This window comes from Canis lupus, chromosome X (assembly GCF_048164855.1).
Source record: "Canis lupus baileyi chromosome X, mCanLup2.hap1, whole genome shotgun sequence".
NCBI classification, from domain to species: Eukaryota; Metazoa; Chordata; class Mammalia; order Carnivora; family Canidae; genus Canis; species Canis lupus.
The window spans coordinates 108,843,086-108,864,559 of record NC_132876.1 but is presented as its reverse complement, the minus strand read 5'-3'; the positions used below and the strand labels follow the sequence as shown (position 1 = coordinate 108,864,559).

At 39.4% G+C, this 21,474-nt stretch overlaps 1 long non-coding RNA gene across 1 annotated transcript in view; it reads left to right on the top strand.

Moving 5' to 3' along the window:
• The window catches only part of LOC140628381 (uncharacterized), a 30,258-nt gene extending 24,617 nt beyond the window's left edge, over nucleotides 1-5,641 (top strand). The window contains exon 3 of the long non-coding RNA XR_012026641.1: nucleotides 5,527-5,641. This is a non-coding gene — a long non-coding RNA (uncharacterized lncRNA). The remainder of the gene's footprint in view (nucleotides 1-5,526) is intronic.
• The last annotated feature ends 15,833 nt before the right edge of the window (nucleotides 5,642-21,474 follow it).

The following is a 21,474-nucleotide window of genomic DNA, read 5'->3' as shown; positions in this document are numbered from 1 at the left end:
TCCTAAAAGTTAAAACAACACCACCAACAACAAAACAAATGTGCCCTAAAAGAGAAGAAAATTTAAGAAGAGCATCTTAATGACCTCAGCACATGCAGTTATTAGCTCTTACCAGGACGCGGCTGTCCCTTCCAACTTATCTCCCTGGTTTCCCTTAGGCCTCCCTCCACCTGTTCTCTGCACCGCAGAACACAGTGACCCTTCTAAATTGTAGCTAAGCTCAGGTTCCTCCTGCCTCTCTGCAAAGGCCCCCAGGTGGCCCCTTCCCTGCTCACCTCTCTCTCGCTTTGTTTCCTATGTCTTGCCCCATTTCCTACATCTTGCCCCAGGCTGCCAAATTCTGACTTTCGGCCCCACTGATCTGCTGATTGTTCCACAAACACTTCAAACATCCTTACCATCCCAGAGTCTCTTCTCTGGCTTTTCCCTTGGTCTGCAATGCTTTTGCCCCTGATATGTGCAAAGCTCATTCCGTCACCCTCCCAGGTCTCTGGTTAGAGTGGCATCCCCTGATCACCCTAGGTAAAGTAGCTCCCTTGTCCCTCTCCAACCACTTAGGATTGTTTACTTTTCTTCATGGCACCTTCACTCCCTGACAGTAAATTCCATATTTATGTAAGCTCCACAAGAGCAGAAGCCGGGACGCCTGGATGGCTCAGCGGTTGAGTGTCTGCTTTGGCTCAGGACGTGATCCTGGAGTCCCAGGATCGAGTCCCACACTGGGCTTCCTGCATGGAACCTGCTTCTGTCTCTGCCTCTCTGTCTCTCTGTGTCTTTCATGAATAAATAATTAAAATATTTTTTAAAAAAACAAACAAGAGCAGAAGCCTTGTCTAATTCATTACTATAAGTAATAATAGAACAAAGCAGACATTCAATAAACATTTGTTCAATGAGTGAATGGTCTTAGGTTAGGTTCCCTTCCTTCCTTCCTCCCTCCCTCCCTCCCTCCCTCCCTCTCTCTTCTTCTACTTTCCCTCCCTCCCTCTCCTTCTACTTTCCCTCCCTTCCTTTATCTCTTTTTTTCTTTCAACAAGACATAGGGACGCCTGAGTGGTTCAGCTTTAGAGTGTCTGCCTTTGGCCCAGGGCATGGTCCTAGAGTCCTGAGATCAAGGCCCATGTTAGGTTCCCTGCATGGAACCTGCTTCTCCCTCTGCCTATGTCTCTGCTTCTCTCTCTCTCTGTGTCTTTCATGAATAAATAAATAAAATCTTAAAAAAAAACAAGACATAAAAAGCACAAATCATAAAGTAAGAGATTAATAAATTTGTGTATCAAAATGAAGTACCTGGGGGTGCCTGGGTGGCTCATGTGGTTAAGCATCCAACTCTTAATTCCGCTCAAGTCATGATCTCAGGGTGGTGGGATCAAGCCCCTGTTGGGCTCCTTGCTCAGTGCGAAGTCTGCTTGAGATTCTCTCTCACCCTCTGACTTCCTCCCCTGCCCCCCACCCCTCTCTCTTTCAAAATAAATAAAACAAACAAATAAATAAAATCTTCAAAATGTAAAGTATCTGTTTGGCACATGACATCATAAAGATGTTAAAAGCCATATGATGAATAGTAGGCATTCAAAACAGACTAGAAAGCCCAGAAATAAACCCATGATTATATGGTCAATTAATCTTCAACAAAGCAGGAAGGAATATACAATGGGGGAAAGATAGTCTCCAACAAATGGTGCTGGGAAAATGGACAGCTACATGCAAAAGAATGAAACTGGACCACTTTCTTACATCATACATAAAAATAAATTCAAAATGGATTAAGGGCCTAAGTGAGAGACCTGAAACCATAAAGATCTTAGAAGACAGCACAAGCAGTAATTTTTCTAACATCAGCCATAGCAAGAACTTTCTAGATATGTCTCCTAAAGCAAGGGAAACAAAAGCAAAAATAAACTATTGGGACCACATCAAAATAAAAAGCTTCTGCACAACAAAGGAAACAATCAACAAAACTAAAAGACTACCTACTGAATGGGAGAAGATATTTGTAAATGACCTATCTGATAAAGGGTTAGTATCCAAAATTTATAAAGAACTTATAAAACTCAACACCCCAAACCCCCAACTAATTCAATTAAAAAAATGGGCTGAAGACATTTCCCCAAAGAAGTCATACAGACATTTCCCCAAAGAAGTCATACAGATGGCCAACAAACACATGAAAAGATGCTCAACATTACTCATCATCAGGGAAATGCAAATCAAAACCACATTAAGATATCACCTCATATCTGTCAAAATGGCTAAAATAAAAAAACATAAGAAATGACAAGTGTTGACGAGGATGTGGAGAAAAGGGAACCCTCGTGCACCGTTGGTGGGAATGCAAACTGGTACGGCCCCTGTGGAAAACGGTATGGAGGTTCCACAGAAAATTAAAAATAGAACTGCCCTATGATCCAGTAATTATACTACTGGGTATTTACCCGAAGAATATGAAAACACTAATTCAAAGGGATATATACACTCCAATGTTTATTGCAGCATTATTTGCAATAGCTAAATTATAGGAGCAGCCCAAGTGTCCATCAACAGATGACTGGGTAAAAAAAAAGTGGTGTGTAGATAGATAGATAGATAGATAGATAGATATACACATACATACATATACAATGGAATATTAATCATAAAAAAGAATGAAATGTTGCCATTTGCAACAACATGGATGGATCTAGACAGTATAATGCTAAGCAGAATGAGCCAGTCAGAGAAAGACAGATACCACATGATTTCACTTATATGTGGAATTTAGGAAACAAAGCAAAAGAACAAAGGGAAAAAAAGAGATAAGTAAAAAATAAAAGACTCTCAACTATAGAGAACAAACAGATGTTTACCAGAAGGGTGGTGGGTGGGGAAATGGGTGAAATAGGATTAAGAGTGCACTTATCTTGATGAGCATTGAGTAATACATGGAATCATTGAATGCCTATATGGTACACATGAAATTAATGTAACACTGTATATTAACTACACTGGAATTAAAATTAAAAAAAAGCAAAACTGACAAAGATTAGTATCCAGAATATACAAAGAGCTCTTATAAGTCAATAAGAAAAAAGACAAATAATGCAACAGTAATGAATAAAAAATATGGTGATTTAATTAATTTACAGAGGAGGAAACCCTGAGAGCTACCACCCCTAAGGATGAAATAACAAAAGGAAAAAGGTTGAAACTTTTAAAACTTAATGGCTTGGAGGAGAGACCCCATGGGGTGTGGACTTATACTTCTGAGGAGGTGGGAGCTTATTATAGGCTGATACTGGTGTTTTGGAGCTCAAAGGGAACCTGATAAGCTTGTTCTGGGAGTGTTGGAAAAATTGCAATCTAGAATCTACCACCACCACCACCACTACTACTACTGGCATGAATCACCACTGCTGCGGTGAAGAAGCATTACTAGATTAATGCTGACAGGCACAGGATGTAAATAGGAAGAAGCAGTGACTTTTGTTTCTTCCCCAGACTTCTAGTTTTATCCTAGAGTCCTCTACTGGCAGGGCCAATATAGGGAGCAGCTGGCAAAAGGAGAAACTTGGTTTACAGAGTCTCAGCTTCCACATCATAAAGTGGTACAGGAAACAGGGTTTGAAGCTGAGAACAAAATAGCTTAATAACTGACATTCCTTTATTGTGTGTCTTTTTTTTGGATGACGGGGTCTTGCGTCTGCAAGGGGGTCAGATATACCCTCTCCTCAATCTTGGCAGCTGGAGTGTGACCCAGGCCATTTGAATGGACTATGAATCTTGAGAGAGTGATGTCAAGATTGAGGAAGAGTTGAATAATTACTTAGGGTTGAAACTGCCATCTCAGGAGTCCAACGCTGGGGGTACCTGATGTACAGAAGTAGAAGGCCAGCAGTGGCCTTAATAAGACTGTTCTTGTGCCATAACTAGGCTGTGTTCTCTACTGTCTGGTTACCCTGTTCTTGCCTGTCTTATGAGACAGTCTCCAGATGTTCCTTCTATGCTTTAATGATCCAATAACCAGAATATACTCTTTCTGCTTACTTGCATTCAAGTACTCAAAGTGATAAAAACATCACGCATGTGAATTTTCAACCAGTGACTGGAAGCAAACATTATAAAATATCAAGAGTTGTTCTTCTGGGTGATGGGGCTATAGAAGTTTGTTATAGTTTTACTTGTCTTTTTTTTTAAGATTTTATTTATTTATTCATAAGAGACACAGAGAGAAAGGCAGAGACACAGGCAGAGGGAGAAGCAGGCTCCCTGTGGGGAGGACCCTGGGATCACGACTTGAGCCAAAGGCAGGCACTCAACTGCTGAGCCACCCAGGTGCCCCTTTGTCTTTTTGTATCTTTTAAGTTTCTTAAAAATATACAAAATTAAAATTTGTTTTATTATTTTATTTTTTTTGAAGATTTATTTATCTATTCACGAGAGACACACAGAGAGAGGCAGAGACACAGGCAGAGGGAGAAGCAGGCTCCCCACAGGAGCCTGATGTGGGACTTGATCCCAGGACCCTGGGATCACGACCTGAGCCAAAGGCAGCCGCCCAACCGCTGAGCCACCCAGGTGCCCCACAAAATTAGAATTTAAAAATCGTGTGAAAATTGATCAAAAAATTCATAAAAGGCAGAAACCGGCTAGTCACCCATCTATTTTCCCATATTTTAAAAAAGACGCATTTAATTGTCAAATGTATCTGAAAGTTAACTGGTAGATAAAGGAAGCGAAGCCTATATCTGGAAATGCTTTTTTCCAAGTTGTCAATTTTCCCAGTTCCTAATTTCCTAGGCCCATTTGCCAAGTAATACTAACTGGAGTTAGTTTTTTAAAGTCTTCATACATTTTAGGGGTATTTTTCTGGTGTTCTAGAAATCCTTTAGTAATAGATTTGGACAAGCTGTATTAGTCCCAGCCAGAGCTAATCACTATTTTCAACTCCGAATTGCAACTATTCATTTTTTCCCATACTTTCCTATTGTAGGTTGGATTGTCCGGGAAGCAGGCTCTGAGACCGGTTAGTGGGCAGGATGTTTATTAACTGTGTCCTTGGAGTCAACGCCTGTGGAAGGGAAAGGAAGGAAGCAGGAGTGGACAGAGGGAGAAGTCGGCCTGCGAAGCAGGCCCAGTGACAGCTTAGGGCAGCCCCCACGGGGAGCTGTGTGACTAAATGGCCCATCAAAGTTGTTCTATGCTGGGCCCAAATGGCCAGGCCTTTCTACCCCTGGCTTTGCAGGGTGTGGGTGTCTGCAGCCCCCCCTGGTCCCTGGAGAGGCCAATGGTGCTCCCTGAGGTGGGGGCCATCAGCTCTTCACCGGAGGGGCCTCTGGGCAGTGTGGCTCCAGGTCTACCACAGGCTCTGACATTCGAGAAGCACTTTCTCTGTGTCAGGCCTGTGCTGGGTCGTGTTCGTGTTTGTTATATCACACAATGCTCACGGCACTCTGAAGTACAGGTTGTGTTTTACATTTTACACATGAGGAAACTTGGCTTGTGTTTGTTTTTCCTGATGAAAACCCAGCATGGGGCAATGTTTCACAGGTGGCCAACCGCTCGGAGCAGCCTGCCTGCTTACGTAGAGGAAGAAAGCCAGCTCTTCACTGGGGAGTGTCAAAAATCTGGACTTGACGTTCTGCTTTCAACTTCCTTTTATACTCTCAGGTAATCACTCTTCTCTCCTTGCCCTCATTCCTTCTTCCATTTTAGTTTATAATTTTGGAAAGATGTGTAAGTCGAAACAAGACTGGTGAGAGCTAGACGCAGTTCTCGTTTCTTCTTTCCTCGTAAGGTGTTTGCAACTGGGCGGGTTGTGTTGACCTGATAAGTATAAGCACGACTGTACCAAAGAATCCTCTGACTTGTTGCTCCGAAATTGCCTCCCTGCCCTTCATTGAATTTCTCATTAGTCAGCAACTGGGTGTCCCAGCCACATGGAACACAGAGGTGACTCAATTTGTTATCTGATGATCTGGAAAGTTAACACCAGTAGGGCGGTGCTTTAGTATCATGAAGAGAAGCAAATCAGTACCTATGAGAACTCTGGAGGACATTTCTGCCAGGGAAATGGCGAACACGGCTTTCCACGCGAGCACGTTGACAGGGAGACTAAACAAAGCCAGATACCAGGAGCAAACTGGTGGGGATGAGGCAAAGCCAAGGAGGCCCAGAGCAAGAGAGAGGACTGGCATGAACTGCAGGACTGGCTCTCACATCCACTTGTGACACCAAAGACAGCTCTGGGGGCTTTGGCTTCTTTCTCTGTCAAGGTTCCTCAGAGCTCTTTGTTTCTATGGAGAGTCACTTGGAGAGGGAAGCATGGTAATGATGAAGACAGGAAATTTTAAAAATTGTCATGGGGATAAAGGGCCCAACAGAAGGAATATAGTCCATGAAAACCACACTGTAGGGTGACAGGTGGTAGCTACCCTGGAGGTGAGCACAGCATAAAATAGAGACATTTGCCAAAACACTATGTTGTACACCTGAAACTAATGTGATGTTGTATGTCAACTGTGCTCAAAACACTTTTTTAACAATTTAAATAAAAATTGTATAAAAGCACAAGAGATGAGGCAAAGGGATTGAACTAGATGTTCCTATCACTTTGATTCTTTATAACTTTTTTTTTAATGTTTATTTATTTATGATAGTCACAGAGAGAGAAAGAGAGAGAGGCAGAGACACAGGCAGAGGGAGAAGCAGGCTCCATGCACCGGAAGCCCGATGTGGGATTCGATCCCGGGTCTCCAGGATCGCACCCTGGGCCAAAGGCAGGCGCCAAACCGCTGCGCCACCCAGGGATCCCTATCACTTTGATTCTTTAAGTCAGATGAAACTGTCCAAACAGTCAACTTCTTTCATGGTGAGATTTGATGACCATGTGAACTGATGGGGGACCAGGATTGCTTAGTACTTCAGCAAATGAAGACTCCATCAATTTTCTTTTAGTGGGTTATAAAGTTCGGTCTTGGGATGACCATCTTTATACTTGGAAAGGGTAAAACCAACACTTTCACAATGAAAGGAAGATTCTGAAGAACTTGGCACATCACAGAGAAAATTATAAATTCTTGGATCTAGCAGATTGTGGCTCATATTTACTAAAAATACTTTGTTGGCCCAGAGAAAATGACGAGAGAATAATAATACAGATGAATAAAGGCCCAAGAGGTGGAATTAATTTTGAAAGTATACAGAGATAAAGCCTTAGTAGAGACTCTGCTACAACAATGTAAGGGAAATGCGGGCCTCTACTTTTTATTTAGTAAAAGTAGTGTCACTGAGCTCAAGGACATTAGTGTGGCACGCCGGCTCCTGATTTATTAGCTTTGTCTCTTGGGAAATCGACCGAAACATCTCTGAGCCTTAGTTTGTTCAGCTGTAAAATGGAGATGGTATTAGTGCCCATCCTTGTTGAGAATTAAAGTACCTGCCCAGTACTTGACATGAAACGGAAGCTCAAAAATATTAGAAGAGTATAGATCTGAAATGAATGTCTTCATTTTTACAAAGTTCTCCTGAAAATAGCACCAATTATGGAACGGATAGAGATGCAAACTGGGGACGTCTGTCTAATGTAACGAAAGTCATCTACAAACTCAATCGTGGAGATTTTAGCACAGGGAAGAGAAGCCAAGACTTGAAATTTTATATTCTAGTCATTATGCTGTTTTTACGCCAGAACTCCAAAGCTTCATTACTATTTCCTGTCGCTTTAAATATTGCACTAATTACTATGTCCTCTGAGAATGAATTAACAAAATTACGTCTAGACTCATGAGTGCAGAAATCATCTTATTTCTTATATAAAGATTTTTAAATGGTTATATTGTGAGTAGGTACACATGCAGCAGGATATTCATGTAATTGATTCTCTTATCTCAGATAAAAAGGTTAATCAAATGCTCTGTTTGAGAAAGAGATAGAAAACAGCCGGCTTGTGCTTCTTCGACATGCTTTCCTGGCATTATCAGTTGGTTGCCTCAAAATGTGACCTTATGCTGTGGGCAATGAACCAATTCCTTTCTAGCTAACTTGAGAACCATATATATATATTTTTTAATACATATATATATTAAAAATTCACATATGTGTATAAAATACATATAATTTTTCCCCTTAGGGACATTTTGGCTATTTAACTCTGGAGTATTCTATGCTGTACCTGTTCTGAATTATCTAGAACGGAATGTTGCTTTTCGCTCCTTTCTTTCTCCTCGTTGCTTAAGTAGTTTGTTGTGTGTGATATGCATGTATTAGTATGTGTATGAACAAAATACTATGATAACACTTCACCTCAAATGAATGCAGTAATGTAGCAACCCAACCTTTCAGGAACTTGGTCAAGAACGAATAAGTTGGTGCAACAGGACTCTGAGTGGCTAAACTAGATATCACTCAATCGGTACGCAAAAGCTCATGCATTCTAGCCTAGGAGAGCTTCCCAGCTCCTCAGTCAGGAGCTTTTTGGTTTGGACTTCACACACAATTCTTGTCCGTGTAATTATCTGCCCTCACTCCTACCCCCCATAGTCAATGAAAACCACACTGTAGGGTGACAGGTGGTAGCTACACTGGAGGTGTTGTTTTGGGAAGAGCACATTCATTCACCGGGGGTGGGAGTGGAGTGGGGGTGGCAAGGTGTGCCCCACTGATAATGCGGAGGAAGGGGAGCACAGAGGAAAATTATGAAGCAGTCACAGGACTCAAAGGGCCCAGCAATTAGGGGCCGCTTAGAGTTGGGCTAATAGACTCGGAGGGCATTCATTTTATAAAGAAGAGAACAACTGGAAGAAGTCACAATTCTTCCCAAGTCCCAAATCAATAAAGAAAGATCGGCTTATGTTTAGAGGTAGAAAATGCAAGCCAGTAGGTAGTAAGATCTCAAAGTATTTTAAGCTCAAGTGATGAAACAAGTTTCGGCAGAATTCCCATTGGGGTTGGCATCTCTTTCAGGAGTGCAGTGCTATGAATTCTGAGGAGCGTGTGCAGCTGTGTCACTGCAGCACCGAGCCCTTCAAGTCCGGCTCCTTCTGCTTGTCAGGAGGCTTGAGACGCATCTGTGTGAACTGGTTAAAATGTAAAAAATGGTTTGTGCTTAAAACTGGAAGAACTTGCTCATCACCTAAGGTTTTCTGGTAACTGAGATTTGCTCTACAGATAATATAAAAATCCTGAGTCCTCAAAGAAGATCCCAAGCTGTGGGGAAACAAGCAGCCGCACTCACTGTTGGTGGGGAGAAAAAAATCAATATAAACTTTCTCATTCTTTTCTCAGTTTTTCCTTCTCTCCTCTTCTTGTCAAACCAATAATACCGGAGAACTTGTGATAAGTGCCCAGCACACCGTCTGGCACAGAATAGCCATTCAACAATTAGTCTTCTCCTTCCCATTACCTTTTCTATTCTTCTCCCTTTATATCCCCCTTTCTCTTTTATCCGCACCCCCCCACACACACACCCCCATCAATACTCTCTCTTCAAGCTGCTTTCCATGTCAGCCAAGGTGAGTCATTACATTAAGAATTGCTCATTATTGCCCCAATTTCCTTGCCTTCCAAGAGGTGCTGTACAAATGTTACTCCTTTTTCCAAGTCTCTGGGACTTAGTCACCTGCTGAAAAGTCATCCAAAGAAAATAGGGCTTATAGTTTTGGCCTTTCATTCTGTATTTATTTACAGGTATGTGACAGGCCCATTTTAGGGCGCCAACTGAACTCTCTCTTCTCTGAAACTGCCCTCATGGAAGGGGAAGGCCAGCACAGCCACATTAGTACTGTGTGACCTTTGGCCTCAGCTGACGAGGCTGGGAGCAGACAACTGAACAGAGGGACAACGAGTCCTAAGTTGGGCTGGCGTAATCAGACCATCTCTCTTGAGAACTGACACAGAACAATCCAGAGGGAGACTGTGGTGGGCTCTTGAATTGAAAAGTTATGTAGAGCTGGCTCTCAAATGTGGTGGCTGACAGAAACTGGAGCATTAATCAGACATTCTGAGAGAACTATGAGGCCCATGAGAAGCCCCAGAATTAGTCTCCGTCACTGACATGCCAGTCATTGGCTCCTTGTGGCCTGACAAAATTATACTTCCTCCTTTTTTTTCCTTTTAGAAATTCCTTTTTGTGTGTTTATTTACATATGGCTGAATAAGACATGTAATAATATAAACATACAGATGGATGTAAACAACAGAGCTGTGAATCACTTAGTAAGCATTTATATTCATGAAGCTCCATCAGGTAAAATGCTTATCAGGTTGATATGAACACTGCCTTCTACATGCTTTTCAATGAAAGCCTCACAATTGAGTGGAAAAAAATGTATGATTTGTTTACAGATAAACACTAAATATATGTGGATTTTTAGAACTGTTTATTTAGAGAAGAAAGAGGAAAAATAGAGATAGTTTAGAAATACTCACAATTAGAACGTTCCCATGTATGGGCATTTATTGGTGCTGGAACACATGACACTTAAATATGCTCATTATCCAAATGTGTGATCTATTCTGAAAAAAACTAAATTTGATAGCAAAGTTACATTCCTGAATATGGAGCACTTTTAAGTTTGAAAAACTTCTGATGCCTAGGGATATATTAATTTTGGATACAGTGTTTGATTAAGGGAATAACGTATACAAATAATTGCATGTTTAGAACATTTTACTTTACCTCACATAAGACCTATCTTTATGAAAGCTGACTGAAAAGTAAAACTTGATAGGTACAGATGCCAAATAGGGGTTTTTTAGAGTCCACTCGTGGAAGGTGGCTGAAAATGAACTATTATCAAAATCATGACATGCTAATTAAACAGATAACAATACAGGCTTACAATCCATATTGAAATTCAGAAAAGCCAAGGACTGCAGTATACAGTATCTAATAAATCACGTAGGCCTCTGCCATCCTTTGTCTCTACCTATATTAAAACTAAAGAAGTCCTGTTGGTATTATTGCTAGTGTTATAGATGAGAAAAATTTGGTTGTTGTAAGAAAGCAAGGTAGATAAATGAATAAGGCCACTGGCAACTTTATCATAAAAACAGAAATACCATATAATAAATATTTTTAAAGTTTTGAGTTTTATTTTCCTGAGGACACTGGTGTACTATATCTAAACCAGAATTGTTGAGTCATGTAGGTTCAAAACAGAATTAACAATCTTGTATATACTTCCTCCTTGAATGTCTGCTAGCCTGTTGTACACTTACAGTCACCACTTCTCTTACTCCTGAGAATGTGAATGGCTTCCAGTTCACGGCATCCAATGTCTATTAGAACAAATCGCCTTGCAGTTAAGATTTGGTTTTAGGTCTTCTGATAGAAACGTGCTTATACATCATAGCAGCTTCATGGAATATTTCAAAATTGCAGTGTAATGAGTATATTAATATTGGGTTGCTGTTGTAACAAAAGGCAACACAAATTAATTTTCTTATAGCTCTGGAGGTCAGAAGTCCATAGTCCGTTTCATTGACCTAAAGTCAAGGTGTTGTTTAGGATCACATTCCTTCTAGAGACTTCAGGAGAGAATCTCTGTCCTGGCCTTTCTCACTTTTTAGAGGTCACCTGCATTTCTTGGCTGTGGCCTCCTTCCTCACATCCCTCTAACCTCTTGCTTCTGTCATCTCCTTTAGCCTTCTTGTCTGCCTCTTACAAGGAACCCTGTAATTATAGTTAGGGCCCACTCAGGTCATCCAGGATAATCTCATCATCTCAAAATCCTTAGCTTAATCGCATCTGTAAAGTCCCTCATCATGTAAGGTAATATTCATAGGTCCCAGGGATTAGGGTGGAGATATCTTTAGGGACCATTATTCAGCCTCACACAGTGAGGATTTTTTTAATCTCACAAGGTCAGAGTATATCAGGAGGAAGGATGTATTATTGGAGTGTGTGAAGCTGAGTGAAGAATGGAGGAGGAATTAACAGATAAGCAGACACAGCATTTTATAGATTCCGAGTTGGAAAGGCCACATGGTGGGGGGGTGGGGGTGGAGAATGGAAGTATATTCTTGTAAGGTTCTTATGCTATATGTGAAGTGGCATATTACTTGAAAGCAGACTGTGATAGGTTAAAGATAAGCATTATAAACCCCAAAGCAAACACTGAAATAACACAGTGAAGAGTTTTATCTAATGAGCAAACAAAAAAGAATGGAATCATAAGAAAACTCAATCCAAAAGAAGGGAGAAAAGAGTAAGAAAGGAACAAAGAACAGATGGGACAGATAGAAAACGAATAGCAGGATGGTAGATTTAAAAACAACTATATCAATAATAAGATTAAATGCAAATGGTCGGGGATCCCTGGGTGGCGCAAAGGTTTGGCGCCTGCCTTTGGCCCAGGGCGCGATCCTGGAGGCCCCGGATCGAATCCCACATCGGGCTCCCTGCATGGAGCCTGCTTCTCCCTCTGCCTGTGTCTCTGCCTCTCTCTCTCTCTCTCTCTATCATAAAAAAAAAAAAAAAAAATTAAAAAAAAAAATAAATAAATGCAAATGGTCTAACTACCCCAATCGAAAGGCAGAATTGATCAGATTAGATAAAAGAACAAAGCAAGACCCAGCCATATCAGAAATATGAAGAAGGCATATTAGTCATATTTACTTTTTGATTATTTTCATTCAAATACAGTTAAGTATACTAGATATAACTTGAAATGAACATCTTATGTGTGTTTTGTATTGAAATTTTACTCAGTGAAGTTCAGAAATCTATTTCTTATTACAAGACTGTAAGATCTGTTAGTTTTAGGTAAATGATTAAGAACTCTAAGAAAGCTAAAAAAGGAATAAACGTACAGTTAATAGGAATATTAGAAGAGTGTCTTAGCTTTGTAACTGTAGGGACCTCATTATATCCTTTCTGAGTCAACAAATGTTTACAAAAATCTAAATAATAATGTAAGGAGAAACTCCCAAATCACATACAATAATATTCATGAGATATCATCCTAATCCCTACATAATGAAGAATATAAAGAGCATGAAAATAAGAGGAGATTGCATTAGAGAAAAATGAGTTACCTGAAAATATCTCATTTTTCCACCAACCTCAGCCAAAAGAGAACATTTATTGATTACCCCAAATTACCATGCCATCCCATAATGGCAACTTAAAATTTCTGACTACAAAAATTTTTATAACAAAATTGTAATTGCAATTAAATTTTGGATTTATTCTTGTATCTCAGAAGTTCATTCTGTGATGGTGAGATTCATTTTCAGCCAAATATCAGTTTTAATACTCAGCCATTTGACATTCAGCCAAAACATGCATTCTGAGTGACTGTTCCATTTGCCATGTGTCCATATCCTATTTTTTAAACTAAACATTATAATAGGAATATTAAATGCCCCACATCTCCAATATACTTTTATAAAATGACTTAACTACAAAATGATATCATGATTTGATTATTCCTTTGTTGGCCATTCAGTTTTTCCAAATTTATAAGTGATTAAAATTATTCGCAATGTCTGGTACAATATATCTTGAACTTCATCTCTGAATTTTTTTCTCAGAAACCCTGTGATAGTTTCCACTCCTATATCTAATGTATAAGAGTGCCATTTTCCTAAAGCCTTGCCAATGCTGCCTATTACTTGTTTTATAATTTCTGACAACTTGATAGGCAAAATAGTCATCTCCTTATTAATTTAATTTGTGGTCTCTTTGGTTACTTAGTCCAGTTTCTTCTTTTGTGACATTCTTATTTATGTCCTTTCCTTTTTTTTTCAATTGATGATAGTATTTTCCATGTTTATTTACAAGAATTCCCTGTTTATATAGTAAGGATATTAACAGTTACTTATTTAAAATGAAGAATATTGACTTAGGAATGCCTTCCATATCCTCATACGCTCACTACTTTGATAGGCTTGGATGGAGTGAACGGAGAGGGAATGCGAGGATGTTTACTGGGCATATTATTGGTGGGAAGCATGTGAGCAGGAGCGGAAATTCAGTTCATCCTCTATACACCTCCAGACTGGTTCTCCTTGAATAATACTATCAATATGTCTTCTTCAGCTCAAAATCTCCCCATTTATCTTCATCAGCCATCTAGCAAAACATAATTCCATCAGCCAGCCATTGACATTTCTCCATATTTTGGCTCTAAATATTTATTTTCAAATTGTGTCCAGCCCAACACAACTCCATCTAGACTAATGTAATGTATGAGTGCTGAAGATGTAGAGATGACAAGGTATCTGTCTTCAGGGTCCTCACAGATGAGGTGGAAGGGACAGATAAACAGAAAGTTTCCAAGGGGTGATGTAAACCTCATGTGCAAAGTGCATAATGGGGGAACAGGGGATGGATGGCCTGACTGGAAGAGGTCAGGGAATATTACCCAAATAGCGGATGGCTAAAAATGCACCTTGAGAGATGGATAATTGTGAGGCAGCCAAAGAAACATCATGGGGGAGGGAAGGATGCTCTAAGAAGAGGGGAAATCAGGTGAGACTCAATTCAGGTCCAGTAGAGGGATGTAGGCAGAGGTGATCAAAGTTGAAGTGGGCAAACTCCAGATAGCCTGTTGCATCAAGGGGTTCAGATTTGAACCCCAGGGTAGTGGAGAATACTGGAAAAGCTATAAACAGAAGTCTGACCTGACCAGGGTTATGTTTTAGGAAGACCACTCTGGCTGCAACCTGGAGAATCATCAGAGGAGGAATATTTAGAATGACTCTAAGTGCCAATTGGCTTGAGACAGCCTCGATCTACACCTGTTGTCCCGGTATTCTGCCCAGGTTAGCATTAGTCCTAGGTTTTTCATTTTTAAATTAACTATTAAAATTGCAAAGCATGAAAATAAGTCTGAGTGAAGTCAGTAGATCTCCCTCCCTCTTGGACTTCCAGCTCTGTCATGGTCTTGTCTGGTAGTGAGATGCATCCTACAGAGGTCTCACTGGATCATGCAGTTACATCTGGAATAAGACCAGTGAGACCTCTCTTTCCCCACCCCTTTCTAGATATAAGCTGGCTAACACTTGTCTTTCAATGAAGGGGAGCATGCAGGCTGCTCCCTGATAAGATCAAGTGGGTTCAGACATCAGCAGCTGGGGGGATCCAAGCCCTTCCGGTCTCAGGTGGTGGTGGTATGGGGGGGGGGTGGAATATTTGAAGCTCCTGTCCTTGCCAACCTCTTTGTGTGCCAGGCGGCTGCAGTGACTCATGCTGAGAAGCCACTTCTTGGCAGTGTCAGTGGGAAATGCGGGACAGCATAGGTTAGGTATATGTGGTATATGTACAGGAAATAGGAGGCTGAGCTGTGGCATATAGAGAGAGTAGGCTCAGTGCTTTTGCTACAGGGGCTTTGTCGCTTATTGTACAGTGAGAACCTATGTCTATTCCCTTGTTTGTTGTATTACTTGCTAATGCTTATTTATTTATTTATTTTTTGGTGTTGTTGCAATAAACCCTTTCGGTATCTGTGAGCTTAAGGGAATGCTAAATGAAATAGTAAGTACTGAATTTTCATCTCTCCAGTACGCTGAGGTTGAGTGCACAATCTGCAGTGTCTATGCACTTTAACACCTGCCACGGAGGCCATAGCGGTGTTGCTGGCCATGTGGAAAACAGGAGACCCAAAGCTGCTGAAGAAGCACGATCATCCACTTCAGAAGGGAATTGTCCCTGTGAGGAGACTGCCTGGAGATGGTGATTTACCATCTGCAGCTGCAGACAGTGTGCTCTGGCTGCCCCTGACATTTGTGGGCCTCAGGCAAGAGGACAAGCGAAGGCCCACATTCCATTAGGTTTAAATATTTACAAGGTATAAATCAAGCCAGCAAAGTGTTAAATAAAATATGTTCTATGCTTCTACCTTGACAAAATACCTTCATTATGACAAAGAAATGTGTAAAGCTATGGTTTTTATATGGAGTTGGCAAGAACTCAAAGATGACTAAACTTAAATATTGAGCATGTCTGAATGTTGTCTTGATGGGCTAGCAAAGTCTAGATGAACAGTAAAAGTAAAGTACTATGTAATTCACGAATTATTCTATATTGATTCCACAATTTTTTTTCTTCATTTCAGCAAAATCAGTTTTTTTTATTTGAGATCTTCCCACAATTTCTATTTCTAAAGATCTAAAGGATTTAAAAAATGAAATCCAATTATACTAAAAATGTATAAAAATTGAATATATGTTTATCTAAATATGTAAATAAAAGTGAACTTAAAATATAGAAAATTGGGGCACCTTGGTGGCTCAGTCAGTTAAGTCTGACTCTTGATTTTGGCTCGGGTCATGATGTCAGGGTCGCAAGATCAGGCTCTGTGCTGTGTGTGGAACTTGCTTAAGATTCTCTCTCTCCCTCTCCCTCTGGCCCATCCCTCACAAGTGAACATGCACGTGCTCTCTAAAAAAATCAATTAAAAAATTTAAAAGTAAAAATAATTAAAAATCAAGTTACTTTTCATGTTTTCAAAAATGGTTATCTCCCGAAATTGTCAAAACCATCAATTAAAATTAAAGGAAAAATATGTTATAATTAATGAATATCATCAACTTTTTAAATCAAAATTAAATGAAGGTCAACATTCAACTAAAGTCTGAAATTGAAAGTGAAATCCAACTGTATTAAGGAGTTTTATAAAAACAGAACTATTCACAATTCTAGGGTTCATTGTCCATCTAGTTGTAATTTAAAGACTGCAGCATGCTCCACTTATGGTTTAGCTAGATCTATATTTGTTTACATGTAAATAGAGAAAACTATAAGACATATATGTATGGATATATGTATGTACACACACCAATTTTAGTATGAGTTTAGTATTAGAAGATATTACAGGTACATACTAAATCACTAGTACTTTTGAAAGCAAGAAGCAGAACAAAAAGAAAAGCAAGTCAGTGGATGCTCAGCACTAATTGGAAATAATACTTGCTTCTGCACCAATCTACTGCTTTCTTGTTAGCTGCAGGGAGATAGTTGACAAGTTAATCAATTTGTCTTTTCTCTTATGTAAGTCTCTCTACCACTCAGGTCCTCCTTGCATTCTGTAACAGCTTCTGTCTCTGATTTCAGCAACAGCATTTGGATGCAGTTGCTTTCTGTTTCTGGAACACTGGGAAGGAGTTGTGGGGAAGAGATTCCTGAGCTGTGAGAGGTGTTAGTTGGGTGTGGATATGGAGAGTTTTCTTCTCCAGTCGACCAGCACTGGGTTTGGATCTTGAGTGAGAGAGCTGTCCGCGAGCTTTTAAATGGACTTACTTTTTTTGTGTTTGTGATAAGCAGGGCCCTTAAGATTCAGAGCCCAGGGCAGGGGTCCTTCCTGACTACATCTGAGGGTGTTTACATCTCTCTTTGTGCTGAGCTTAATTCAGCCAAACTTAATTCCGAGGTTTCTTGTACATGTACAAAAAGTGACGCATTGTTCTTGTCAATGTGTTGGTTCCAGCACATGAAGAAGTTCACAAAGAGTTAAATGGTACGCTTTATATTGGTGTCTTTGGCTGCCTCAAGTAGAAAATTAATTCATTCCAATTAAGGTTTGATATTTGTATTCAATTCATGGAATGAAATAAAGCTTTTGAAGGTTCATTCAAAAGTGAAAGGTGAGACACCTGCCACTATTGTTAGTAAAGTCATAGTAAATTGATTTAAAAAGTTCGGCAACTGCAAATAAAATGACTTGTCTTGAGGGTAATGGATAAAATATAAATTTGGGGCCAGCACAACATCATGGTGAAAACAATGTTCTTGCTAAAATTAAGAAGTTCATGGAACTGAAATGTACTTGGAATTAGGCAAGGCGCGTGCGTAAATAATAATTGTGTATATGCGAGCTGCAGTTTTTTACCAATGAAAACAGAAGACGAGGTTGTCAAAATTTACAAATGTTTCTATTTATATGATGCTACAGTAACTGAAATACAAAGTTTTTATGACAAAACTGCTGTTGAATTAAAAATACTTAACATGGCAGTATGTGTTTTCTCTTTTTCCTGGTGGTCAACAAGCGGATTTTTGAAATGTTTGAGCCTTTGAAGAACTACTTTGTAAATCAGTCTAAGGGTCTTACATTGCCATTGAACATTTTTGTGAGTGAGTCCTCTAAATTTTATTTCACTGTTTTCTCAAAACCATTCGGAAATCGTTAATCAAAGCATTCAAAGAATGTTCACATTTGAAGATTCTAGAAAAATAAAGTCATTGCAAACAAAGCTTGCAAAGAGAAAAACAGTGAGATTAAGCTATTCAAAACAAAAGACCAACTAAACAAACGTGTGGAATTTAAGACGCCTGCTTACAACTCTTCCATGATTTCCCAACGGGCTTACCATTATCCTCAGAATTAAAACTGAAATCCTTCAAATCCCAAATAGCTGACTTATAAACAGACTTGGAAGAAACCCATTCTCAAGTTAGGACAAAGAGTTGGGTATTTACTTTTTAGGAGATGTTGATACAAGGCTGAGATGTGGTCACCAAGGAGGCATAAGATAGGAATGTGGGTGCTGGGATTAGATTGGAATGCAGGGCCAGCAACAACAGTTCATCCAAGGTCGGCAAACATGTAACCCACTGTTCTATTGGGATGGTTTGGAGAGCCACCCTGGGAGTGAGTGAGGTGGGATGGGGAATCAGGCGGAACAGGGGCTCCTGTCTACACTTGCACTTTTTCTGAGTGCTGAAAACCAGGGTTAGGATCAGGCAAGAGAGCTATGAAGGACACAGAATTCAAGGTGGCGTTCACTCTCAGATGTGTGCAAGTACGCCCGATACCCTGGGAGTGAGAGGCTCCTTAAATGCTGCACTGTAGGTGCTTCTCCCTCCTCACTCTATCTAGTCCAGGAGTTGCTGAAAATGCTTTCTCTCTATACCCTAACAAGGGCTTTCAAATCTAATTCAATGTCATTGTGCCCTAGGTAATTACTCTTTTTTAGGATTTATTTATTTATTTGAGAGAGAGAGAGAATGGTGAGGTGGGAGGTAGAGGGAGAGAGAATCTTAAGCAGATGCTTAAGCACACGGAGCCCCATGCTGGGGGGCTCACCACCCTGAGATTATGACCTGAGCTGGTCCCATGCTTAATAGGCTGCACCAATGAGGCATCCCCACAAGGAATTATTCTTGAGTACTTTTTAAATATAGATCCTAAAATGTAGACTCCTTTATCTCCACTTCAAATATACTGAATTAGAATCTCTGAGGATAGAATTCAAGGGCCTATATTTTACTTTATTTTATTTTTCTCAGAGATCTGAATTTTAAAAAAAGTACTTAGGTGATTCTGATGCATGAGGTATATAGGATCCACTGGACTTCAGTGCTTAGATGTTTTCCATCATGCCTAACTTCACAGTTTGATCCTGGTTTGTACCTGGGTGGAGGATCTTAATTATACACGCCTCTTTGTCATATGCATTCTGAATTAGCTGAGAAATAGAGGCAGGATCCATGAGTGATTTAAAGAATAGCCTTACCAGTCAAAGAAGATACCACAAAACAAATGAGACAATACTTAGAGCGGATTGTATCAAAAATTGTGGGATGCACATACACAGCCCCTAGATGAAAATGCATAGCATTAAAGGCTTATATTTGAAATACAAGGGGGGTGAGCTTGCTTCTCCCTCTCCCTCTGCCTGCCACTCCTCCTGCTTGTACACTCTCTGTCAAATAAATAAATAAATTCTTTATAAAAGAAGTGGAAAGAAGGACACAATAAAAGTAAGAGGTGAAATCAATGGAACAGAAAATGGAAAAAAAAATTAGAGGAAATCAAACTAGAAGCTGGTTTTTTGAAACGATCAATAAAATTCATAAACCTCTAGTCAGACTGATAAGAAAAGAGAGATAAAATGCAAAGTACCAATACCAAGAATGAAAGAGGAGACATCATTAAAGATCATACAGACATTAAGAAGATAATAAGGGAATATTATGAACAGCTTTATGCCAATACGTTTGATAAATTGGAAGGAAAATTTTGAAAGACCCAAATTACTAAGAGCTCACTGAAGAAGATACAGATAGTCAAAATAACTTCATAGCTATGAAGGACACTGCTTTCATAGTGAACCTTCTTTCTCCCAAAAAACTCCAGATAAATTCTACTAAGCACTCAAGGAAGCAATAATACCATTGCTATACAGACTCCTTAAAATAAAAGAGGAGCAAAATTTTCTCAACACATTTTATGAAGCCAGCATTATCCTGATACTAAAACCACACAAAGATATAACAAGAAAACTATAGACTAATATCTCTCATTAACATAGATGCAAAAATCTTTGACAAACGGTGGCACATCGAATCCAGTAACATATGAACATGACATTACACAATGAAGAAGTGGGGTTTATTCAAGGCTGTTTTAACATTTGACAACCAATCCATGTAATTTACCATATTAACAGATTTAAAAAGAAAAAAAAAAGATCATTTCAATAGTTGCAAACAGTTTTTTGACAAAATTCGACACCAGTTTTTAACAAAATCTATCAGAAAACTAGGAATAGAAGGGAATTTCCTTTACAGCTAAACATAATGGCGGAAGACTGAATGCCTTCCCCCTCAGACCAAGAACAGCACAAGTATGTTTTCTCTGATTATTTCTATTCAACATTGTACTGGAGGTCCCAGCTTCTAGCAGGAAGGCAAGAAAAATTAATAAAAGGCATACTGATTGGATAGGAAGAAACAAAACTGTCTTTATGAGATTGAAATGCTCATCTACGTAGAAAATCCAAAGAACCTACCAAAAAGCTACTAAAACAAAGTGAGTTTAGAAAGGTTGCATGCTTGAAAAATGCAACATGCCAGCAACGCAGGACTGAAAATTGAAGTAAATGATATTATTTACAGTATCACAAAATGCGAAATACTTAGATATAAATTTAACAAAATATGTGCAAGATTTTTTTTTGTGCAAGATTTTAAAGCTGAAAATTATAAAACATTGCTGAGAAAAAATGAAATAAGACCTACTAAATGGAGAGATCTATCATATTTATGGAATGGAATACTCAGTATCAAGATGCCCTTTCTCTCTGCCTTGATCTATAGATTTGATGCAATCCCAATCAAAATCCCTGCAGGATTTTTTGATGGAAGTTTGCAAGTTGATTCTAACACTTGCATTTATGTGCAGAATATTTCATCAGCTTTTTATTGCTAGATAAAATACTGGAAAACATTGATTGAATATTTACCACGTTCCAGGTATTGTTTCAGATACTTTGAATGTATTAAGAAGTCAAATTGTCACAAAAACTCTCTAAGGGAGGTACAATAGCGTTATCCCCATTTCATGGATATGCAGACACAAAGCAGGCAAATAACTCATCTGGGGTTATCAGCTTTTGGGTTGGAGGGTTTGCCATGGAATCCAGGCGATTGGAATCCAGAGTCTGGTTTTTTAATTACTTATAAACACCAGTTTCTGTACCGATTAGCTATTGCTACAAACAACTGCGAAATCTCAGTGGCAAAAAATAATAAGCATGTTGTTTCCATAT